The sequence below is a fragment of the Vanessa tameamea genome, chromosome 6 (genome assembly GCF_037043105.1).
Source record: "Vanessa tameamea isolate UH-Manoa-2023 chromosome 6, ilVanTame1 primary haplotype, whole genome shotgun sequence".
Lineage (NCBI taxonomy): Eukaryota > Metazoa > Arthropoda > Insecta > Lepidoptera > Nymphalidae > Vanessa > Vanessa tameamea.
Genome location: NC_087314.1, coordinates 4,163,098 through 4,169,874, shown reverse-complemented (window position 1 = coordinate 4,169,874; position 6,777 = coordinate 4,163,098). Strand labels below are relative to the sequence as shown.

The window sequence follows — 6,777 nt, the reverse complement described above, 5'->3', positions numbered from 1 at the left end:
TTATAACATTTATGTGTTTGTGTAACAAAAAAAAGAAGTTTAATTATGTACACATGTTTTAACGAAAATCTTAATATCATCCTAATATATATACAACGAATTTTCAAACAAACTTTCAACCCCTATTTAAGTTTGTTATAAGATGAATTTTGAAAAATCCTTCCTTAGTACTCACGTACGTGACATAAGAAATTAGAAAATTTTAATTATTGATTAGTTGTTTGACGGTTTGTTGTAATGTATTGTCAGTCAGACATTTTAAAATTGTATTATGGAGGTAAATGTATAATCACCCATATCACTTACAAACACGACTATTGTAGTTTCTAGATCATTCGCCTTGCTGAATTTCGACTTGCGAAAATTGAATGCTGGTGTCCTTTTACTTAATACCTTAAAACAAAGCAAGAAAATTGAAATGATATATTAAATTTTTATATATTGATTATAAATAATGTATTCAAAATCTTATGGTGAACGACACTGTATGTCAGAATATTTAAGCAAATCACAAAAACAAGTGTCCAAAGTTCCACCTCATAATCGTATACGATTGAGTTGGAATGCGTAAGCACATACAAAGCAAGCATTATTTATTATTGTATATATCTTTAGCAAAGGTTAAATATGAATTTAAAAATAAAACAATTTTAGTAATAATTTTACAAAACAAAACAGAATCAGGCTATTCGGTAACAAGAAACTCGGACGAAACTCAACGCAGAACACGAGCTTGAAATTGTCAGAATGTGATATACGATATTGACTATAATAATTATATCATTTATAGGACACACGTATCAAAATAGAGTATCACTGTAATTCGGTTGTCAATATTTCACGAATGAGATACGAAGGTATTTCTAACAGAATCGCATTGTCAAGAATGGTACAATTCAAATTTGCTATTTATTCGATTAAAATAGCAGGAGCTAGGAGAAATAATAGGAGCATATTCCACCACGCTGCTCCAATGCGGGTTGGTGGAATACACATGTAGCAGAATTTCGTTGAAATTAGACACTTGCAGGTTTCCTCACGATGTTTTCTTTCACCGCCGAGCACGAGATGAATTATAAACACAAATTAAGCACATGAAAATTCAGTGGTGCTTGCCTGGGTTTGAACCCGAAATCATCGATTAAGATAAACGCGTTCTAACCACTGGGCCATCTCGATAATATATTGAGAACATTTTTTTTATGGCATAGTATGCGGGAAAGGTGTCAGATTGCCTGGGTTTGAACCCGAAATCATCGGTGAAGATGAACGCGTTCTAACCACTGGGCCATCTCGATAATATATTGAGAACATTTTTTTTATGGCATAGTATGCGGGAAAGGTGTCAGATGGTAAACGATCACCACTGACCATAGAAATTAGCGCCGTTTAAAATTTTCCATTAATTATATAATCAATTGTAAGTATAAATTATTTTAAAATAAAATATTTATAAATAATCATTGAAGGTTGTATAGCTTCTAGCTATTGAGTTATATTCAATGACAGAATTATATACATTACACCAATTAATACTTTTTGGTTTGACGTTTTTATAAATAAAAATATATAAAAAGATTATTTTTGAATAATACTTGGGAATTGTTAATCTGGGTTGAAAAACGGAAGACAATGCATGTTTGTAACAAAAACTAAAAAATATAAATATTGTAAACTATATTAAATATTGTTAATTATTTAATGTTTCTGATTACTTGTAGCTCACAATGCACCACCAAACTTCGTAACTGCGATGTTATGTCCCTTGTGCCTTTAGTTAGCCGGGCTCATTACCATTAAAACCGGAACACAACAATACTAGGTATTGCTGATTGGCGGTAGAACACGATACGATAAGTGGGTTGTATACAGACGGACAAATGAAGCATTCTATTTTTATGATTTTTTTTAATGAATGTTTTCTATACCTCATTCATTGTGTGCAAGAGATGATCTAGACAGCCAATTATACAGCGTTTTATCGTCTTCTTCTTTCCGTTTACTTCTTGTTCTCGTGAAATACCCCTGAAAAGTAAATGCTAATCATTATTTAATATAAACCAAATAACGTCTATTAATAAGTCGTGACTACAAATAAACTTCGGAATTTACGTAAATAAATATTAAAGCGATCACGACACAGGTGACTCATTGATATTATATCGTTGTCCTGTTAAATTCAGTATTCATCTCGCGTCTAATGCGAACGATCACAAGATCATGTGAGTTCTATTTCTTATTATAACTATAACTACTGTTATTTATGTACTTGTGTAATTTCAGTAGTTTTAGATGACAAAATAATATCACGCTTTAATTCAATAATTCTCCAACAAATATGTTTTTCAATAACCCCCCAATCATCTCATTATTTCACGTAACATATCAATCTTTTTAAAAAAAAGAACTATGTATATGTGCCAGTCTTAAATAGTGTTCCAAATAAAATAGTATTAATTAAAGTTTAACAAATTATTAAACAACTAATTATAACAATAATTTTATAAGTACATAATAATGTAATCATTATATATAATAATGTGATATAATTAATTAATTATGACATCCTATGACGTAACACCTTCTTGGAGGCAAGGGCTAGTCGCTAAGACTTGTTATAATTACGACTATATAATCAAATTAAATATCATAAACGAAACCGGTTCGTACCATTTTCTTTCAAACGATTTTCCTTTTGTTGATAACTATTGACGAGCAATAAACACGATACATATGCTAAAAAAATGTCTTAAACTTGCAATTTCATACAATTCTTTAGTAATGATTATTGTCGAGCTTGCAACCCCGTTGCAGTAGTCGAGTACCAGTAGTAGTAATCGCAAGTTTGGTTTTCCAAATTGTTAAGTTAATATGCACTTTTTTTTTCTCTTAAAATCAGTAGGCGTCAGAGTCAGGCGAGAAAATAAGCCATTTGATCGTAAATCTTTTGAAATTGGTCGCCATTGTCTATGGTGAGCGTGATGAGTGAACAAATATTAACCATTCCTTATAAAACTTACGAAACCTTGAAAACTAAGATGTTATGTCCCTTATGCCTGCAGTTACATTGGTTCACTCACCCTTGAGACTGTAACACAATAATATAAAATGTTAACAAAAAAATAGACGTGAAAAGATACGGGATTACAATTTCAATGATCTCGAATTTTATTAATATTTCTTTTTTCCCGGGATATTATTTGCAGTCAGTTATTTTTTTTTTAATTTATCTCCTTTGCATACAATTAACAATAAGTAAAAAAAATCCCAGAACATGATACTGTACGTATGCTATGTCCAATTTTAAAATTTTGTGATATATATATTACTTAATACTACTTTAACTAATTTTATTATCGACATTTTAAAAACCGAAATTAATTTTTAAAAAGCTTGCAAATTCCAATTTCCTACTTTATTTCAACTTTATATTTCACCCAATTATATTAAAATAATAACACATTTATTAATAATATATAAATATTTTAAATGTTCATAGAACACGTCGTCACATATTCAAACACTTATGTTAAAAAAAAAACCTACAATTTCCTGTAATAAATGTCACTATTTTAAATTAATTTTAACAAATAATTATGTTATTATTTACTAGACCACTTGTTCTTTTCAGATTGGTATACTGTCTACTCAAAAGCACAACGATGTTGTTCACAATTCTCCTTTACATTGTATACTACATGATATACACTGTTCTTCTCGCGATTGCTGGGCTCTGGTGCTTCGAAGAATGTGCCCTTACAGAAGAAGAGGAATACGAATTCATGCACCACCATCGAGCAATGCCGTATTGAACGTCGCCAGCATAGAGAATTGTTTCACTTGATCAACTTGAAAGATCGTAAGTATTTTTTATTTCAAAAATATAAAATTGTCGACATAATAATAGTTTTTATAAAATATGTTGTATATATAAAACACTTATTATTGCGATGTGTTCCGGTCAAAAGGATAATTGACTACATTTACAACATAACATAAACATAATCAGCCTGTAAATTTCCCACTGCTGGGCTAAGGCCTCCTCTCCCGTTGAGGAGAAAGTATGGAGCATATTCCACCACGCTGCTCCAATGCGGGTTGGTGGAATACACATGTGGCAGAATTTCGTTGAAATTAGACACATGCAGGTTTCCTCACGATGTTTTCCTTCACCGCCGAGCACGAGATGAATTATAAACACAAATTAAGCACATGAAAATTCAGTGGTGCCTGCCTGGGTTTGAAACCCGAAATCATCGGTTAAGATGCACGCGTTCTAACCACTGGGCCATCTCGGCTCTTACTACATACTACTACATTTACAAGGAACATAGCATCTTAATTTCCAGTCTTTGTGATGCGTCCGCGAAAAAAGGTGTTAATATTTCTTAGAGTTCAAATATCTATTTGCAATTGTAACCACATATCATCCGGAAGCCCACTTGCCAGCCAGCGTATATATTTTAAATACTTGTCTTTAATGAGGTATACATATAGATACATCACAAATGTATCTAAAATCAAGCAAGAAACAAAAATATATAAGAACCGAGATAGCGCAAGACCTACAACATGCAGAACTTAACCAATCAAACCAAAATCTAGACATGCATCAGTGTGTTTTCATTTGCTTATTTTTTTAACTTTATGATAAATGAAAACATTGTAAGGGAATCAGAGATGGCTTAGTGGTTAGAACGCGTGCATCTTAACCAATGATTTCGGGTTCAAACCCAAGCAAGCGCCACTGAATATTCATGTGCTTAATTTGTGTTTATAATTCATCTCGTGCTCGGCGGTGAAGGAAAACATCGTGAGGAAACCTGCATGTGTCTAATTTCAACGAATTATTGATTTATCTGCCGGACTAGACGGAGCTTTTGTCTCAGTATTAGGGTCAACACTCGATGTCATTTATACACAATAAGAATATTATATACAATAAGTCATTATAACTTAAACAACAATAACTCGTGTGAGTTGAAAAAAAAAACAGTTTTTTTTTTCTGACTGATTTTTATTTGTATTCCTACAAGGAAATACAAATAATTATTTAAATATATTTTAAATTTCAATTCATAATTATTGCTTACATTTTAATATTTTACATAAGAATTATTTGCGTTACGGTCTTAAATATAATACAAAAAAAAAAGATTTCAAAATAATAAAATTACGAAACAAATAATGATAAATACCGCGTGTAATGGTGGAATTTTTGTTTAAACATAAATAGTCTAGGTTGGTAGAGTATGGGGACCCCAGAGGCATTCCTTGGCTGTATACACGACTAAAAAGTCGTGAAAAAAGTCGTGTATATGTATATCATCGACTATTTCTTAATTTTTAATTCAAATCGGGCATTAGAATTACTTTCGGGAAGGTATTTTACCATGTATTAAAGACGTAAAATTATTTTAAATTTTACGCATACAAAGTATTCAATAAAATGTTCGGGAAGCATTCTTGCTAGCAAGATTCTAAAATGACAACAAAAAATTTTAACGCATTATTTATTATGTACGCACGTACCACATCGTGACCCCCTATGACACCAAGTACAAAGTTAATGATTGTAAAAAAATTAGCTTCCAGAAAATAATTTTTCGACCATAGAATAACAAAAGTGATTGTTGACATATTATGACGTTTCTAAAATCTAATAAAGACGTAAATATGGCAAAAAAGTTTAAAAAAAAAATACCTCGAACATAGACTAAAGATGCGACAGATCTGATGGATGCGCCGCCAGAACTAAGAAATTTATTCTTAATTTGAAATGCGACTATATATGATTTAATTCCTATGACCAAAACCAGCAAATTAGCCGAAATCCAGCAAAGATTTCCTTTTTCACGTGTCTTAAACATCATACTCTGCTCGGGGTTGAAAGAAACATCGTAAATCAACTTATATGTAACGTAATAGTGTAGTGAATTATTCATCTAATTCTCCTTCTTAAGAGGAAAATACCGCATTGGAAGTAAACTGCACAGCGGCAATTAAAATTAATTTTTAAATTTGAATAATATCTTTGTGTACATTGTAACTTATGTAATAATTCTTTAAACAATAATACAGATACGATAAATATTACTAGACAAGATTACACAATTATATATCGCAATACAACAACCGGACGATGCAAGGCTGTTCTAATGAACAGACGCCTCTATTTGTTTCAGTACTCTATGTAATTCAACCGGCTAAAGAACATACGGTTGTTTGTATATATTATGAAAACAATTCTTGCAAAATATTCAGTCTGTGGCAGGCCTCATGTAGGGAGGCTTTTATTGTGATCCATTACAATTATTCGTTGAAGGATTTGTGTCCGCTAATTTGTGATTAATAAATTAGTTCGGAATACGATTAATTTTAAAACAACGAAGGTATGTAATATTTCATTAATTTTATAATTATTTTAAATTTAATTAATCACGTAATGTGCTTTTTTAATTTATAAAATATTTTGGAATAAACTAAGGCTAGGGCTAAGGCCTCTTCTGCCTTTGAGGAGAAGGTTCTGGAGCTTATTCAACCATGCTGCTCCAATACGGGATATATATACATGTGGCAGAATTTCATAAACATAAGACACATGCAGGTTTCCTCACGATGTTTTCCTTCACTGCCGAGAACGATATGAATTATAAAAATAATAGCACATGAAAATTCAGCTTTGGTGCTTGCCTGAGTTTGAACCTGTAATCATCGGTTAAGATGCACGCGTTTTGACCGCTGGCCCAACACGGCTCTACTTGTACTTATGTTTAT

General features: G+C 31.5%; 1 protein-coding gene across 2 annotated transcripts in view; it reads left to right on the top strand.

The window, feature by feature from the left end:
* Positions 1-3,689: 3,689 nt before the first annotated feature.
* LOC113393533 (very long chain fatty acid elongase 7-like) overlaps positions 3,690-6,777 on the top strand; it is a 52,546-nt gene continuing 49,458 nt past the window's right edge. Inside the window, exon 1 of one of the 2 annotated variants that reach the window (XM_026630479.2) lies at positions 3,690-3,859. The gene's annotated coding sequence lies outside the window, so the exon portion shown is untranslated. Of the gene's footprint in view, positions 3,860-6,175; positions 6,393-6,777 lie in introns of those variants that run through there. The other variant, XM_026630476.2, reaches the window with a different exon arrangement.